Source organism: Vanessa tameamea, chromosome 20 (genome assembly GCF_037043105.1).
Source record: "Vanessa tameamea isolate UH-Manoa-2023 chromosome 20, ilVanTame1 primary haplotype, whole genome shotgun sequence".
Lineage (NCBI taxonomy): Eukaryota > Metazoa > Arthropoda > Insecta > Lepidoptera > Nymphalidae > Vanessa > Vanessa tameamea.
The window spans coordinates 6,982,456-7,003,016 of record NC_087328.1 but is presented as its reverse complement, the minus strand read 5'-3'; the positions used below and the strand labels follow the sequence as shown (position 1 = coordinate 7,003,016).

At 31.9% G+C, this 20,561-nt stretch overlaps 1 protein-coding gene and 1 non-coding gene across 6 annotated transcripts in view; both read right to left on the bottom strand.

The window, feature by feature from the left end:
* Positions 1–20,561, bottom strand: part of LOC113401567 (klarsicht protein) — a 227,197-nt gene that overhangs the window by 37,178 nt on the left and 169,458 nt on the right. The window lies entirely within an intron of this gene.
* On the bottom strand, positions 6,340–6,478 carry LOC113401723 (U4 spliceosomal RNA). The gene has a single exon (XR_003369162.1). It is a non-coding gene; the product is annotated as a U4 spliceosomal RNA (small nuclear RNA).

Here is a 20,561-nt window from a genome sequence, read left to right as displayed (position 1 = left end):
AGCTGGAAGCTAATAAGAATCCCTGTTTAAGTCACGATTGTATTGTAAGGGATTTGTATTGTGTCCATGGTTCAACGTTTCTAAGTTTCTAATATTTGACGATAACTTTTTTTATTACAAAATACACATTCTTAATTTCAAATCACAACGTATTGTTTCTTTAAAAGAATAAATATATCAATTGGTAACTTTTTTGTCGTTTAATTTCGCAAATTCATCATTGTATTAAAATACAGTTTGCTATCTGTGCTAATACCGTTACAGTCTTAATCATATTTTTTGTGGATTTTTTTACTTATAATTTTCTCATTTAAAATTGTAAAACAAACCGGCGAACGGTCCACCTGTTGGTAAGTAGACATGGGCACTCTAAGATATATTAATCATTTCTAATACCGTTAATGCGCCACCAACGACGAGAATAAAGATGTTCTACCCTTTGCCTTTAATTACACTTGCTCGATCTTTCAAGTCCAATAGAATAGAAATTATTTCTGTTTGGCGGTAGAAATACTGATGAGTAGGTAGCACTTCCACAGATAATAAAATCCTACAAAGCTCCAATCATTTTTTTTATTGTATATTTTACTATAACCATCGATTTCGATACTATACGCTGTTGATGTGTTAACAACTGCCTTCAGTCCATTGTATCCATCTAAACATTACGAAATCTTTAATTCCTAGTATTAGACGTTGTAATTGGCATCATTACTAGCCATTGCTGGTCGGCTGAAGACAGGGCTCGTGCCAGTTCGTTCTGAGAACAATCGTTATTTTGTAAGCGCTGATTTTATTTATCCTACAACATGACGCCTAGAGACGTGTTTCATTCGTAATTGACGGCAATAATGATATATAAGTATTGTTTCGAGTTCCGGTCGACGAAAAAAAAAATCGGTTTAAGACGTCGAAAATAGGCAAACATTGCTCTCAGTCACTAGTCTTTAGATTTTTTCTTTTATAAGTAAAGTATTTTATATAAAGTAACGGAAGATTTAGAAATTCTAATTTACATTCTTCCTTACTTCACAGACCACAGATAAATTATTTTAATGACTTACAAATGGCTACAGATCATATCAAGTACATTCGCTCTAAACACATGCATGCACATTTAGAAAAGCGGATACGAGATCATTTTTTTTTTTTATAATCTTGTTCTAATTTTTTAAACGATTAATGATAATAATTATGGATAAGTATACGTAAGTTGATTTATGCAATGTAATCTAGAAGTGTCTGGGCGTATAATTGCACCCATCAGTGTCATTTATATATCATCTGTCACGCGAACACTTTCTATTTATATTTTTTATTAACACAACAATAACCTTTAAAAGAACGAAGATATCTTGAGACTGGATGAATCACAATGTATCCGAGTTACATTACGTTACGTTTCACTGTCACGTAATTAGATGGCCGAAGGAGAATCCAAAACACGCGTTACATGTTTAATAGATTCGTTCGTTTGAAGTTAAGTGTAATTAATTGACGTATTTATTTATAACTTTCGTCTTTAATATAAATTGTATACGAATGAGGTGATTACTTACTGCAAAAAATTAAAAAATGAACTGGGTGTTTTTTAATATCATTTTTACATATGGTAATTTCGATTTCAAATTCGCATCACCTGTGGTATTTAGTACTACAGGTGCGAAAGTAAAACAGAAGTCGTTTCATCGGAAATGTCCTTTATTAATGTGCGATAAAGTTGCAAATCAGACGTCAATATGACATCAAGGTCCGGCGCCAGCGAATGCCGTGGAAGTCATCGTCCGCCATCGCCGGAATTAGCCGAATGCGATGACGAGAATAGACGAATGGTCAGTACCCGCTTCCAGTAAATGTTAGAGGCATTGTGCGGTCACTGGCGGTATCAATCATAAACATCTCGGAGCATAAACAATTGTATAGTTAACCCTGTTTCTTGAATGTGTTAAAGCGGTACGAGTGAATGTTTTGCAAAAAATGACACACTAATGTTAGAAGACCGGTTATACGAAGATCAAGGAACATGAGTGCGTTTTGTATATGTTAATAAATGTATTAGACATACAAGTAATAAAAGCTCTATTAGATAATTATACAAAGGCGATTAAAAATATAAACCGGTAGTTACGTACACAATTATACTAGCAGAGTAGCAAACGTTAATAATCAAGAGGTTCGCGTTAATAAGGACGGTGATACACATGATCGTATTAAATGTAAGAAAAACATCGTATAAAAACGTAGTACAAAACGACCGGTCCATCGTGACCGGTTGTGTGAATTGATTGCGATTCCCATAAGCGTGAGCACTGCTGAACGACAACAGATACTTAATGAGATGCTCGACAAAAAACTTGGAACTTTCCTTAGGGAGGCTGTACACTTGCCTGGCACTCTACTAAGATGAAGCGATTCATTAAATACCTATATGTGAATCGTGCAATTTCCATTTATTCAGAACTATTGCATCAGTGTAAATAAATCTTAAATTGACAGGTGAAAAGAGGATGAAATTATGTGTAGCATTGACAACTTTTATTTTCAATTAAGACGATGATAATTTGTCAATGTTTTCAAGTGAAACACAAACACTATTCAATAGAATCAGATCGCTTATTTAAAATACGAACGAGTCAAAACGTAAATAAAACAAAATCGCGATGCCTAAAGTGAACGATTTTGTACGAGTTGCAAATGTATACAGGTACTTTAGCATATTTCTTTGTTAGCAAATTGAGGAAGCCAAACAAAAAACGGCGACGTTGCTCCGCTGGTTAAAGTTATTTAGAATACTTAGTAATTGGAACAGCCAAGGCTACCCACTCAACCTCGGTGGTCCTAAATTGCGATTTTTAAACGTTTTCTCGTTCACACTGACCGAATATATATTTTCTAGGTTCTATAGCAACTCTATTATTTTAGATTATAAATAAATACGACCCAAGGATAATGTGTTAATGTGGTCCAGTACAAAAATATTTCTTACGGAGTCATGAGTGCCTTGGTCGAGACCGTTATAATATGGGTTATGTCACCACAAATGGCGAGACAAATGCTGAACAGCATACCTATTCGCGTTAATACATTTTCCCAGTAACTTTACCTGCATTATGGTATCGGAACTTATCAATTTACCGTTAATCCGCCACGGTATGCGAACTGCAATAAATCCATTATGAGATAAAAAGTTATAATTTATCTGTAACAAGATAAACTGGTTACAACAGTTCAGCAGCTTTTGTATGGATAAATGATTTTCTTTGGCATTGTTGATAATAATGAATTAAATTCACAATGCAAGGTTATTTCAATATTGTTCAAGGTCATAGCGATTCCTTCAATTGCTATTAATATTAAGGGATGTTTTTGATAGCCAATAGATTCACTTAGATATTTTTTACATTAACATTAGATGAGTTAGATAATTTTTAAAATATCTTTAATTTTATTTTTCCTGTATAAACGAAAATAACTATTACTTTTTTTATATTTATAATGGAATATTAAGTAATACTATACTAAATTAGCCTTCAGCTTATTTCTGTAGAATATCTGTTGTAATATTTTTAACGATTTATTTAAAGTAATTAAAGGGGTTGCATTGGGAATACTTTAAGCCTTCCGTAGCCTAAGAAATCAGTGCGGGACGAGAAGTTTGCTAAACGTACCTGTGACACTTTTGTCCGCAAATACAGGCCACAGGTGTTTGAAGTTTCCGCGCGACATATTTATCAGAAACGCTAAATCGAGCAAGATCGACGTCGTATGTACATCCAACTCGCATATTGAAATCTTATTGACTGATAGAAAAAATGTTAAAAATATATTAAATATTTTATATCAACGAAAAATGTTCGAGAAATGACACCAGAGAAAGTCGTCGAAAGCCTAGTTATTAACCGAGTGAAAACCGTAATTTCCCTCATCTTATTAGGATAACTACGTACATAAAAATCTCTGCAATTATAAACGAATCAAGAATTCAATTAGATAAACATGGAATTCGTGACCAATGCTGATGTCATCTGTTGATATATCGGAAGCATCGAGTACTCGTTTCATATACGAAGAAATAAATTTGATAATTATTTATCACGTCATGATTTACATCTACCAATCAATTCATATAAAAAAGTAGTAATAAATAAGGCATATTATCCTATACTATATATGTAGATGTTAAATGAGCTTGGAGTTAGGTAGTATTCATTGTATACATACGAGTATAGGATACACATATACATACTTTTTGATTGACGAAAAATACTAGGTAACTTCTAAGTTTCACAGCGGTTCTTCTCATTGGTATTTACAATCCGAATCGTTGGTAAACTATTTTGTTACATTGAATGAACTACAATATTTTGACATTGTTTAAATATACGCACGGTATTACTTTATATAAAGTCGTTCTATTATTTTGTAATTGTCCGATCCATCTGCCATCCATATAAGCTCTCACATAATAACAAGTGTCAATATTCACTAGCAAATTTTCAAAATAGTAAGGTTAATTAAATTAAGTAAGTTTTTGCTTCAACAAATATCATAGATTCCGTATACGATACTTTCGATGATAAAACACGCCAACGGGTTAATATAAGTGTATAAATACTATTGCAGTTGCAATAATGTTACATTATTAATAAGAGTTATTAAATGTCAAAAACATATCAGCATATTTAATACAAGAACTTCAAAGAAGAAATTCAGTCCAAATTTAAAGCAGATGAAACTGCGAAATGCAGCTACTTATGTAGTAATGCTAGTTGTAGTCTGCGGATTCGCTTGCATTTTAGGGGTCTTTAGGTGTTAGGCATTATAAAAAAATAAAGTAATATTTCCTTCCTTGGGTTTCTAACTTCCTTCATACCAAAATTCATCAAATACGGTTCCGTGATTTGGTTGAGACAGAGTAACGGACAGATAGACAGTTACTTTCGCGTTTATAATATTAGTATAGAAATATAGATTGTATATATAAAACCTATCCTTCTGGTATAAGTTTTATGTCTATTTGTTTAGTCTTCTTTGTAGTTAGCGTTTAAAAAAACAATCGTATCCTCGTTTATTAATATTTAATTCAGATAAAAGATTGACGAATGTTATGACGTTAATTTAAATAGCAACAAAAAAATATCGATAAATTATTATGATATTCCAGAATACTCTAATACGATTTCAATAAAATGTATCATAGATATCAAGATAGCGCTTATCTATAATCCGTAGGAACGATCGAACAACTTGTACATACTATATGCTATACATACATACGGCATACATACCTTATCAAGATAATCGATAACTTAACATACATAAAGCAATCGTCAAGTTCGTCTCTCAAGATCTGATCTCAGTGCATTCATGACAGATGTTCGCAGCGTTCGTTCGTGTCATGACCGAGTTGCTTTATCCATATTTGGTACGACATGCGCAGTTTACGTCTCATTTAGGGTCGGAATTAAATTTTATACTCTTGCATTTTGCTGCTATAATATTATGCTGTTCATTTAAAAACAACAAACGCACCTGATGTTACATTTTAACCTCAATCATTTGTAAATATACATTTATATTATAAAATGTATTTAAGTTATGAAAAATAATATTGATAGCATGGCAAAAATATTCAAAAGCACTTCTAACACGTTTATTCGCAACAAAAATAAAACCTATTGTAAAATTTAAATGGTAAATGAGGCTATACATCCTTTTCATGAATACTAGAATACTATAATCATCCCAGGCGAATTTCTACATTAATTATTTTTGTAATAAATATTATTTATTATCGTTTACGAGATGTATACGACTTTGGCAATATTATTCAAGTCACAGGCAATCACAATTTAAATCGTTCAAGTCAATCAAAAAGGAACGTAATAAACAGTTATTCAATGTTCAACGTGTAGGTTAGAAGACAACCGCAATAGCAACATAAATACGTCAAACCCTCATTTCTGTTTCCCACAGCCCCAAGTGCTGTGGCAGTTGACAAAATATTATACTTTATAACATAATAATCTTAAGGACTAAAATCGAGTAAAATCTTCCAACACACGTGACACTGTGATGCTAACTGTACAACTTTAAGAGCAATTGGCTCGAATTAGCGCAGATTTACTATAATGACACTATTGGAATCGGCCGACTGACCGTGTAATTAAATGAACTATTTAAAGAGAAGGCATTATTAAATAAATTGATCCGCAAGTCGTCGAATTAGAAATAACTCATTTTTTTGGAACTAAAATTCTTCGGCTTATCAAGAAGCATTTTGTCTATGGATGATTACTCTTGGAGTTTACCACGAGTAATTTTCAAAGGATTTATTAGGCCTTAACGGCCGTTCAAAAATTGCCATAGCGGTCGGTATTTCACGACCACACGGCGGGGTATTGGTAAAGTTTTCAACTAGCAATAATCGCACCTCGGATTAACCTCATTGGTTACGATATTGCCTCTGCGCAAAGTTAACATTCGCTGCCGAGCATGGACAACTTATACTTTCGAAGTGAACCATACGATAGCGCGATGTAACTAGACCGTAGCGACATCTATCGAGAAAATATGAAACTACTTTTGTATAGCAACGCAGTACGGATGCTACATACAATATGATGTTCAACAGGTTTGCACCCTCTTTTAGCGAAACAAAAAAAAGTTGTCGATCTGCTTGTAAGGAACTGTACTTTAAAATATTACATATTCAACCTCGATAGCATAAATAGGGTTGAACCGGTATTAAAAGTATTTAGTAAGTATATTATAAATTTGCAATATTTCTATTATTAATTATAATAGTTACTTACACTTTTATTTTGTATTATTTAAATGATTGATTCGATATTTTAATAAACAGGTCAAGGTTATAACTAGTGGTTTTGTCAATCATTATTGAACTATGCAGAATAGCGCTTAAAAGCGCTTTGCGAAACCTTGGAGAAGCATAGCGAATCGCTGCAATATAATTCACCATTAGCGAATAGATCGAATGTAATATTGACGTAAGGTGATCGAAACAAGCACTATAAGATGAGTCATGACGAAATAGTTGCGTGAAATTGACGATCATAGTGATATACAATGCTTCAATGATTGAAGATCGCTATAAAGCTAACAACATGTCAACATGACAGATACATTTGAAAACTTAAAAGCAATGTTATATATCTATTAAAAACAAAGCCGCTAAATTTGGTCTTTTCTTAAATATATTTTTTCAACGACGATTTAAAAAAATGCATTACTTTTACTTCCTATTATACACGGATAAACTCTCAACATCTTAGTCCAAATATTACGTGGAAAAAAAATGCACTTGAGACGAGACGAGATTGTGTAATGTGTGTGAAATGGGTATTTAATAAAGCTTAACTTGTAATTGTCTCACCAAGATTTCCTATTCCTAGATTCCTATGTTATCATGGAGGGGGTTAATTATTTTATTTGCGAGAACTCGTTTTCCATCATAACACAAGGTTGTTATTATATACATTTTTGTTGCTTTTATTACGCTTTACAATTTAGATTATATACATTTTTCATACATCGTTGATCTTTGTGGAGATATCGAAGAAAAGGTAAAAAAAGTGATTGAAATTTACTTTTGTATACATATCGAATAGATTTAAGCTGCAGTTTCAAACTTGAACTTGAATGAAACCTGTTGTTTCTTTGATCAAACAATTATTATTAATAAAAACGTGGAAAAGAGATATATTTTATTTATTAGTTGTAATAAGATTACAAATCAAATCAAATCAATTTTATTCAAGTAAACTTCACAATGAAGCGTTTTTTGAATCGTCGATATTTTAATTACTACCACCGTTTGGGAAAGCAGCTTCCAGAGAGAAGAAACGGCAATAAACTCGCATAGTTGCTCTTTTCAAATAAACATTTTTACTATGCTGTTTTTTACAATAATTAGTGTCCTGTGATGGACCCGAGCCTAAATCCAGGCGTCTTTTTTTCTAAAATGTATTATTTTAATGAATAATTAATTTAAATTGAAAACATAATTTAATCTGGAAAATCATAAAGTCATCTATCCAATCATACTTATGAAATATAGTTACTAAGGAATTGCAGGCACGAATGATGCATATCGATGTTGATTGGCCAAATTAATAACACGAAGTCCTTTCGAGATTATGAATTATTCGCATTCTAATGTGTAGTTCAAATTGCTTGTACGTTGCTGTTATTAGAATTGATCTCAATTCCAGTCGTCCAATTAAATTTATGTGGCCTCTTTATGTATGGAGGAAATAACATTCATTCTATGAAATAACTTTACATAATATCATAATTAAACCGCGCGGAATGTTTCACTTCTTTCATGTGTACTGAACAAATGTAAGAAGTGAAACATTGCTTCAGAAAAATGTTAAATTAAATGGTTACTTTTAGTTAAAAGTTACAGCCTGTACAGGTCTTACTGTTGGGCAGAAGTAGGAGACTTTTTTCGTTTTAAAAAAGTTTAGAGCTTATACCACTAAGCTAAACTAAAGCGGTATAGTGAAAACATAACACGTGCAAAATTTCATTCAACACATGCAAGTTTCGTTGCGATATTTTTCTTCACCGCCAAAACTAGATGAATTATTATGGCATAAGCATATAATAACTTAGAGGTGATTGCCCGGAATCGAAGCAGTAGTCTCCACTAAATATTCACACATTCTAAACGCTGCACCATCATAGCTCTTAAAAAACTTAACACTTCAAAAATATAAAGTGTTTAATAAAACTTGATGTTATTATTGGTAGCTCAAGCCCTTTTTCATTATAACTGTAATCAGCGCCCCTAATCGATTGAAGCACTTGAAGTTTATTTAAATTAGTGCAGCTGTACGCTTTATGCAACCTTTGAAAAATAAGTATTTAGGTAAGACAAAGATTAATAATTGTACTTTGTCTTTAGGTATTTAATAAGCTAGAAAAGAGAACATTTTTTTATTATATTGATATAAATAATGGAAAAGGTTTAAGTACCTTACAGGTTCAGTGTAATATCGTCATTATTCTTTAAGTAATAAAGCTCACACCATGTTAATTGTATCAGAAATATTTTCTTATTGTCTGTATAGAAAATCGTTAATACTTTACCGATGAATGTAGTGAACACTCAAACACACACAACTTTTCATATTTCAATGGCATACATTACCTGTAACAAAATAGAAAACATCATGAGATCACTGAACATAGTTGATATAACGATTGTCTAAAATCTAAATCATTTGTTAATAAACATTAAGATCGTATAACAGTTTGTCTACACTATTGCGTGGTGTATCGAAAACAATTTTATTATTAACTTCCACCTAAGGGTTCAAGCACCTTTACTAAACTAACTATTGTCCATAAACCCTACACCCATTTCCGATTCCAACGTCGGTTTAGTCACGCTTATAAATCTTACCACAGCACACACAGTGTATATCCAAAATCACTATCGAGAACACGTTCGTTGCACAAAGCCAGGTGCATTGGAATTCGTTATTCAAACAATGCGTTTTATTTGAGTAAATACAACGTACTAACAGTATTGCTTTGTTTAATAAGAACTCGGAAATAATGTTGTTACTGTTGGTTGATTTGAAGTAAATACTTCAAACAAAGCATTCGTTACGAATGTGTGCATTTGCATTAAATTACTTTTTGAAAGTACTCGATTTGTTTTTGTAATAAATATTAAAATCGCCTTGAAATTCAAACGTTATATTACGATTTTCGTTATATATATATTATAATGAAATTGTTGTTTACGAATCGTATTAGTGTAAATTTTTATAATTGACATTAAAAATAATTGTAACGAAAAGAAAAAAATACCAAGTGATAGATCATTTATCGGAAAAAAAATTACGCTATCGCCTATTTAAGTTATCGACGGACAGAAAAATGACAGTGGTAATGAAGTAATGATAGAGTGCATCCGTGAAATGCAAAACACGATGATCTAACCAAAGTAGGCATTATACAACCGATAATTATGATTATTGCGGTCGGTAACATCTGCAGATTGCAAAATTGATGAGTGAAGAAAAACTCGCTGCGGTCGAAGAACGGAATAAATAAAAATATTCAACTATTACAGAAAAATATAGTTATAAGAGATATAGAGAGTCGAAATGGCCCGGTGGTTGGAACGCGTACATCTTAACCGATAATTGCAGGTGGAAACCCAGGCAAGCACCACTGAATTTTCATATGCTTAATTTGTGTTTATAATTCAGCTCGTGCTCGGCGGTGAAGGAAAACATCATAAGGAACCCTGCATGTGTCTTATTTGATCCAAATTGTACCCCATGTGAATCCACTAATCCGCATTAGAGCAGCGTTGTGGAGTATGGTCCTAAGTTTATCCTCAAAAAGGAAGAGGAGGCCTTAGCCCAGCAGTGGGAAATTTACAGGCTGTTACTATTCTACATATATATATATAAAGGTTACAAGTCAAGGTGTTATTGAAACTGTTTTTCGAAAATACATACTTGAAGTAAATATACCCACACAAGGAGAAACTTTAACATATACAATAAAGCGTAGTAGCTTTACAGCTAGAATTTCAAATTTTATACTCAGAATATCATCTTATAAGATACTAATAAAACGAGACCTTCAAATAAATTTGAATGGAAACTGCAATTTGCTTACAAAATTGTTCTCGTAGATTTATGCTCGACTGGTGAACAAAGAATTAAGAGTATAATTTAATGTAATTATTACTATGATGTATATAACAGACATGTAATCGGACATTCGAGAAACTAACCTTGACGTCTCGCGAACAATATATTATTAAATTTAATGAAATAAATGACATGATCTAATAACTTAAATGCAAGATCAGATATTTCATTTTTTTTTTTTGTGAAGACAACATAAACAACACAAGCAAAATAACCTTAACATGTTCTTTTAATATATTTTTAAGGGTAATTTTTAATGTCGTTGACAGTAAACATTGTGTACGAAGCGACTAAGTAATTATAGCAAACTAGATGTAACCGCTGCTTCATTCGCTTGAAATTCAGTTTGTCACGAAAATACTTCAAGAACTTGCGTACCACCGCAAAATTACTCCCTCAAATGGTGAAAAAAGTAAAGAAGGGTTCAAGTTTCGTACCAAATTTCATCAAAAGCGATTCAGTGGTTTAAAAAGTGTAACACACAGACGGAGTTACTTTCGTATTTATAATATCAGTACAGATAAAGATCTAGATACATTTTTAACAACATTACTAAAACGAAATTAATAGTTTATTCATTAAGTCTATACAATGATTTTTTTTTAAATTCCTTATAAAGAATAGAACCGTTGTATAATCAGAACAGTGGCGGTCTATCAAACAAGTATAAATCATAGTATAACAAAAGAGGTCGAATTAAAAATTGACAAAGCCACGAAGACTGAAACTCCCCAGATTGAGATCATTAGCATTTAGTTACAAACAACATAAAGCGGGTCATTCACCTCGTCTAAAAGTAAAATTACATCCAATCATCTTCCACCCACATTATTTACTAATGCATTTACGATCCCCGCGAACGCTATAGTAACTTCCCACGTGTTTGATTGAAACACTAATTCATCAATCGTAAGATTAAATTAATACGCTTTGAAAATAAAGTCATAAATATCTTTATAAAAATTAATTCATTTTCAAACTGTTGTGTGTAAATAAATGCGTCTATAAAAACTTGTTGTAGTTTTAATAACGCTTATCAATAATCATTTATCAGTATATATATATGTATATTTAGTTATATATTCCCTATATGTAATAACATTATAGTTTTTGTACCTTACAAGAACAAATAAAACAAAAATTAATTTCATTGTTTATCGTTGTTAAATTATATTATTATAAACCAAATGACATCTTACATCGTTAGCCTGAATCTACATATTATTTTTATACTAGTGCTTAAAATGAAAGTCGGTTATTAACAGAAAATGTAGTGAGAGTAACATTAAGTGCCACCGTCGGTCGAACGAGATTTGAACGTTGAGAAATTTCCTTATCTATCCATAAATAAACTTATAATAAAGTGTTATAAATCACTCACGCACTCAATAGAATTGCTAATTGTATTTTACATCCATCTAATCAGAGCTAAGTCAAAATTTATTATAGATCTTTGACCAAAATAATATTCTATCTGGACATTCCGATGGAAAACAATTTATTACTCGACTGATTGTAAGTAATGCTAAATAGAAATCATATGCGAAGTCAACTTTTCTATCATGTCTAAAACTACAGAACGTGCATTATATAAAACACATAACACGAATCGCTTCGCTCATAACAAACGTTACCATTGAGTTGCCAACAGGTTTGTAGTTATTGTACACAAATATTTTCAAAATCTTGAGAAGATTTATGACTTAACCTGACTCAGATTTTATCGAATAACATGACGCAATACAACATTTAAAACTGTTTTTGTTAGCGCCGAATTGTTAATTTATCAGCTTGTTATTGTTCGATATTTGAAAAAAAATAATTAATAGAAAAAAATCGTTACATTTGATACATCAAACTGTATTGTGTAAAAAAAAAAACTAACTGATCGTAGATCTTATAAAGGAGGAAGTATTTAAAAGTGAAGTTGTTAACAATTTAAACATCGCACATTTCTTGTTGTAGCATGAGATCACCGACAAAATATGACTCATTGAAATCTATTAATTTCATGAACGTATTTCTGGCTGTCCGTTCAGATGCCATTGACCTATTTTACAACGATATTAATTCTACTGTTATAACTTGTGTCGAATTAGTTGCAAATAATAATATCGCATTGACTTACGAATACATTAACATTAATAAGTTGTAATTTATGTATTCTAGATTAAATACTACACCTGTTATTCATTAACTTCAAAAAGAAAGTATATCAAAAGATACGACTGGTTAATAATATTTAGAAATTATATCAATACTTTAAGTTGGAGCCGAGATGGCCCAGTGGTTAGAACGCGTGCATCTTAACCGATGATTTCGGGTTCAAACCCAGGCAGGCACCACTGAATTTTCATGTGCTTAATTTGTGTTTATAATTCATCTCGTGCTCGGCGGGAAGGAAAACATCGTGAGGAAACCTACATGTGTCTAATTTCAACGAAATTCGGCCACATGTGTATTCCGCCAACCCGCATTGGAACAGCGTGGTGGAATATGCTCCAAACCTTCTCCTTAAAGGGAGAGGAGGCTTTTAGCCCAGCAGTGGGAAATTTATAGGCTGCTAATGCTAAAAAATTCTAAATGCTAATGCTTTAAGTTGATTTGTAATTCTGAATTATCAATGATTTTTTGTAAGATAAACTTATTGCGGTACGTGTAAATAACATAGCTTTATATAATCCTAATAGTTATCGGTTGCGGGTTTGCTCGCATATTAGGGGTTGGTCGTTAAGTAGAGTTCAACTTTGCTTCATACCACATTTCATCAATTTTGATTCAGTGGTTTGGCCGTGAAAGAGCAACAGACAGACGAGCTGACCGAGTTACTTTCGCATTTATAAAATTAAAATAGAAATATACGTTATACTTATTAAATGTTACTTATTGCGTGTACGATAGATAGGGTAGAATATTTACATAGATAAATTTGCTAAATTATAAATTTCTGAGGTTCTTTTAACTAAGATTAAGTTAAACGCGATTTAAACGCACATTTAATAAACATCATTTCCAATTCATAATTTCTTTGTCAATCAACGATGGTGGGTACGTCACCGTTTGACATTATTCACGTGCCTTATAAACGTGGGTATAATTATTTAATTAAGACATCTGCCTTTATCTAATTAGAAAGGATGTTGACGCTGTTAATGGAGCACGTGCTCTCGATAGTGAGATCGAGCATGAGATCGAGTATTGTCAAGAACCGGAGTTCGCATTCATTGATATTCCACGCGGTCGGTCACATTTCACGGGAGATATAATCTCTTATGTTGTTTATTCACCGTATACGGGTTTATTACAAAATGCCAAGTATGGCGAGACCATAATTTTATAAAGAAAGTTACATCTTTATAATATATTATAATGTGGCGTGCAACGAATTATAATTAACGCAAGAATTAAATCTTATTTATTTTAATGACTAGCAACTTCTTAACATACTAATTGTGATGTACGAAATCCGTTGTTTTTAATTAGCATTCTAACTCTTTACTTTGATAGATCCAAAAATCATTTAACAATTTAGAAAACTAAAGGCAGGAGAGGAACATACTAAAAAATAGGCAGCGAGAAATATGGCACGTAAAATAATTTTAAAATGAAAGCATCATTAAAAAAAATAATAAATTTATGAATCATATTACAAATAAAACAATCCCCTTCATATTTTCCAATAATATATTACGATATACTAAATTTCTAAAGCATCAAATTGAATTATATAGTCAAGAATTAGGTTAAACAAAATGATACACGGAATCGAATTGTATGTAACTTTATCGGCATTTTTAAGTGATAAAATAGATGATAAAAATTGAACGGTCAATGAACTCCCGTAAAATAGGATCTATCGTATCTAGTGTAGCGAATTAAGGCCAAGTGCATTACACGAGGAACTGGCGGCAGAGCATAAACCAAGTGGTTCGTTAAGAGGACGGATTGCGAAATGCAGCTTGCATTGTCAACGTAAACTATGTATTGTTGCTTTCGACACAAAAGCTTTCGTTTTTGGCTGCTTGTAATATATTAATAATTACTTGGAATTACTGCTCTTTTCCAGCCTTATGTGATTAACTAAATATAATTTATTGTATAAATATGCTGAACGATGCATTATATAAGCATAGTTGCAATGGATGACTTAGTTCAGAGACTTGAAAAATAGTGCATCTTATCTGAAGAACAGGGGTTCATACTAGGCAGCACATTTTAGTATTTTACGAGCTTAATTAGAGTACAATTTAACAACCCCTTGTGGATCTTAATAATGTTTATATATTTGCTCAACAGTGGAACTTAGTCGAAACACAGATATACCTATAATATAATTTGCAATAACAGTTCTAAAAACCAATATAAACTGGTGATAGTCATTTAAATGTAAATAATTAAAAACATATATAACGTAAATAAATAATAAAGGTAAATAAGCTAAAACAAACATTATTGTAAACTTAACTTGGCAATGTCTTCTCCTTAATATATAACTATCAAACCACACATCAAAGTTACTGCGTTAAATATTTTGAAGTTGTAACCCTCAACACTTTCACGTCTGTAGACGTTGAATGCTTAGCCATCAATGTTTTTTTTTCTCTTTAATAGATACATCAACAGACAATCAATCTTAGGTTACACTTTAAAAAAGAAATAAACTTTGACTAACGTGTAATGACGTATTACACAACGAATTTCTATAATAATTTATTTAGTCTATTACGTAAAATTACTAAACGTAACATTTTTAATATTTTATTTCAAAAATAAAAATAATATTTTAATGCATAAAATTATTTAAAGTATGTGAACAATAATTCGATGAATTTATTTTTAGCTGTTGCATATTTTTTATTAATAAATTGCATATAGACGTTCTTATTAAAAGCTTCGAAGGCATTTCTTTTTACACGATTTTCTAGTTGATCTTGCGACCTTTCTTTTCCCGACTGCAGGAATACCGTTTGTTAAGCATGTTTTCACCGTTTTGCATTACCTATAAATGTCTTCCTTAACGTCACATGGTGATTTATTTCTTCATAGTGTTTGTCACTTTCGTTTCATAGATGCGTCGTATGACTAAGATCGTGTGATGCGATTGTTCGTGTCTAATATCCGATATATTTTATTATACATTTCATACATTTATCAGCACATTATATATACGTAAATAAATTTCGATTATTTTAAAGTAGCTATAAATTATCTTTAAAACATTTCTAATAAAACATACTGGAAATAATATTTTAATGTCATTTTAATCACGATATGAAAATACTATAAAAGACACTCAGATTTAATATATTAATGATTATAACATCGACATTAGACGTAAAAGTCAGTTATTTGCGAGGTACTATGCATGTGTACCGTGTAAAATCAATACTGAACAGTAATTGCATGAAGTTAATGAGAGATGTATACTTCACCCATAAAGCTCGTTTATGCCTGCATAAAAGAGAAAGTTACAAATTACAAGAGTAGAGTAAAATTCGAGTGATTTAGGGCCATACAGCAAAACGGGGTTTAGGTTAATCGACGCAAATTGGTCAATCCGTTGAGCAATGCTGTTTCTCTTAACCTCTACTTAAAAAGAAACTACCGAAACTCGATTTAAATGATGCTGTGAGCGCAAAGAGAACATTAGGCCGTAAATATTTTTGAAATCATTTCATAAACAAAGGCTGTATGTGTGATTACGTTAATGGTAACGCCGACGATAGTGTTGTTTCGAGGAAAAGGAAAAAAACATAGGAAAATGATTTTACTCTTACTATCTAAATTAAAATTATTATTTTGTTAGATTGAATTTGAGTTTACTTTGGTGAGACTGAAGCAGTACGTTATTGTGCAGAAAATATATTTTAGGTATTAATTTCCCACGCTAACTTCGAAATTGTATAGTACAGAGCAGTGGTTTCGTAGTTTATAACATTGCGAAATTTGCACACAGAACCATTTTTACAGGTATTTACGTAAATTTTTCAATTATAAAAAATAAAACGTTCTTAGAAAAAGAAAATTTCACTTTTTCTAGTATAAAATCTAAACTACATTGTATAACAAACTACATATATCAAAATTGTACGCAAAATTCCAGCTAACTCTGAACTAGTTTTAAAATCAGTTGCAAGCAAAAAATGACCCATACACACTATTACAAGCTTTTTTTACAGTTGCTTACGCTCTTTGCAACAAATTTGTCTTAACATGTATATTCGTTTTAAGCCATACGGTATATCTTTCGACGAAGTAATAAAGCTAAATTGTTGAAACTTAAATATTAACTCTACATATAGTAGAATCCCATAACGTACGTACAATGTTTCGGGACAATGAAGAAAGAATCGCGACACTCATATTTTACAACAAAACTAATATTGTTTGAAATACAAATCACTACCGCAATAAACTTCAACATAATATATCGACATGGAGTACTAAGAAACAGCTATTTAAAGATTAGGTCTTTATATTAAATATGGGTATAGGAGAACATACAATTTGCGACATAAAACGACAGATCCGATTTATAGCTCGGGACATCGAGGGAATCGATTATTGTCGTATCGATAAATCTTCGGAGAAACATTGGTATAGAACAGAAATTTACTTATATATTGTTATCGATTTATGAATTATGTTGCCCGGAAATTAAACGCTTTAAATCATATTCGTAACCATATCTAATTATAATTTACATTAAAAATTACACTAACTGTTTGTTAGCAAAACCGGTAGAGTTGAATTAGAACACCATTAAGAGTGAGTGGTGCAATATTTCACAAAGATATCGTCGACAAATATGTTTTATTAAACACATCCGTCAAACTAGTATCGAGCACTTCAAGCAGTGTTATGGTGATAGTCCATCACTAGCAAAACGTAGCGCAGTCGGCAGTGAAATTCTACCAAAACCTTCGTACTCGCAGGGTTATAGTTACAACAATGTTAAATCTAATTAAATAATATACTGGAAAGCAATGGAAGAAATCAATAACAATATTTAAACAGAATATTTATGTATTTTTTATATATACGCGCACGGGCTAAAACTAAACAAGGAATCCTATTTGGCGTTTGAAAGTGACAATGTGGAAAATGTATAAGAATGTTAAAGAAAAAGTCAGTCATAAAAATATCAATATACTTATATAGATAATTTTACATTTGATAATAATTTAATTTTAATAAGTATTTAATAATTGGGGCATCAAGACAAACTATAAATTTTACATAAATTTAACTAATACATTTAGTATCAAGATGTAAAATCGTTTACATCTAAGTGTTGTCTTACTAAATGTTAACAACTGGTTGACCCCTACGATCTCACGGAGATGACTGTTTCGATAAGGTATTATACACAAAACAAGTGAATTTAAAAACAGAATAGACATTAGAAAGCAATACCGATAAGAACTTCTAAGATAATTTAAACAATAGTACCGAATTATTGTTCGTTTATTTGAAACACTGAAAATAATATCGACAAATAATATCTAATAATTTTTCTCATTTATCTCTATAAAAGTAAATTGCCCGCGTTTCTTACTCAAGAGCTTTGTTCGTCGGAGCGTGTCGAATCGAGCAATGCATCGTAGCTCGCGTTTAACTGCTGTGTTCCAGAAGGAACAGTTTTTATAGTTACTCATTACGATTTCGCGGTATTTGCTATCTGAAACTGACTCAGCTCTAGTATATGTGGTTTTATGTTTAAGTGGAAAATAATGCATTTTCCACTTAAACATTTGTATTTAAATTCGACAAAACTGATCCGAACATAACACGAGAGATATGCTGTAATGATCTAACTTTAATCGAATGAATACTTATAATTTTATCGAACGTTATTCTTTCTTGCTAATGTACATGTAATTATGTTCGTTAGAGGTATCATATAATAGAACTAGATGTCTCGCGCGGCTTCGCTCGGGATTTAGGGTTCGGTCGTCATTGTTAGGCATAAAAGTATCCTATGTTCTCTTTGTTCAAGCTTACTTCGTACCACATTTCATCAAATTCGGTTCAGTGGTTTATCCGTAAAAGAGCAACAGACAGACATAGAAACTGACAGAGTTACTATTTACCGAGTACGCATTTATCATCGTAGTAAAGAATTTTAAACCCATATCAAAGTCGGTCTTAGATAGAGTACAGTAATATGTGTATAAGCCCGCTTACGCTTATTTTAACCCCAAACATGAAACGAAACATGATACGCATTCTATTTAAAAAAAAAGGAGAGTAAATTAAAAAGGAGATAGCTTGAAGTTATTATACGATTATCAAATTACGAATCCATCCTGTGTACTTTGTATTACGCACGTTACGTCTATCTCATATAAAGATATATGAAACCATAATTATTTGCCTTCGCGTGAGACCTAAACAGTGTAATCGGGTGAAGAAAAAAAAGCGTATCGATTTTTATGGCATGAACCGTGCGTTATGGTGGTACACACTGTACTTATAAAATGTTATAAAACGTTAGTGAACATTTGTTACGTAACATTAATGTAATTAATCAAATTATTATATCGGAAAGTATATCCAAACTGACAGTTACAAAATGTTTCACAACAATGTTACGTTTTCATCAGAGTGGGAACGTCGGAAACATCTTAAGAATAGTTACAAAATCTACACTAATGTAATAAAGTTCAAGAGTTCGTTTGTTTAATTTGAAGCTCTGAAAAAATATATTTTTGCATTTGATAACAAAATTCCTGGGAAAGGTTATGATTATTAAAAGCAATGGCTATTTAAAGTCACTTTACGGCCTACGGGGGTGGCACTGGAATCAGGCCTGTCTCAACTCAGGGTGCATTAAACCCGGGCGCCTCCTCGATGATGGTCAAGTCTTGGCTCTGGGTGAAACGCCCTTGAACGTCTCTTAAAAATATTTTTGGAGCGAGGGGTAACTGCTTACACCAGGACGCTCATTATGCTTAAGACGGGGCTGACAGGCACATATAAAGTGAAACCGCGCCGAGGAGCTAGTCAAACATACATTATTTAATATTGTAGTGTATTTTAAAATAAATTATTAGTGCACCGTGCACAGCCAGTCAGTACAAAGCCTATATATAATATATTTTACAGATACAATAAAACTAATCACGTTTTTTTAGTAACAACTATACCACACATCTCCGCCATAAAGATGAACCCCCATCGATCACATCCGCCCTTTACAACCCGTATCTAACGAACAATGTGTATATTTTTAAAACAGTCGCTTTTTATAAACTATTCTCATACGCTTATTAAAATATGAATAAAAAAAAATATATACTTTGAATTCGACTTTATTCGAAAAACACATTCCCCCAAATTATTAAGTAGGTATGTAATTAAAGAAACCAATAATATCTTTATACAATCTTATCAATAACATATTTTTTGCATCGGGCTGTGCCGAAAGTAAAAAGATTACGACTTTTTTATATTTGGTGTTTTTATTTCATAAACACATGTCAAATGTAGTTGTATAAAACTAAATGTCGGCCCAAGTGGCCCTGAAGATAGATCTCGTGTATTTGAACCTAAGTTCGCGGTATCAAATCATTTCAGTCATCAGTTTTCACATATCTATTTTGTCTTGCTATAAAAGCGAAACACATTCATATCCACGAAACCGCATTAGAGCGGTGCGGTGGAATTATGTCCAAGCCTTCTACTTAAAAGGAGAGGAGGCCTTTGCACAGCGGGGGTCATTTATGAGCCGTTTACTAACACTCAATTACCGGTCAAAGCTCTCTGTTAGAAGGGACCATATTTTATTTGCGGATCATATATCTCAACTGCTACTATTTTGCATGTCAAAACAATTTTAGTTTTCATTAGTATAAT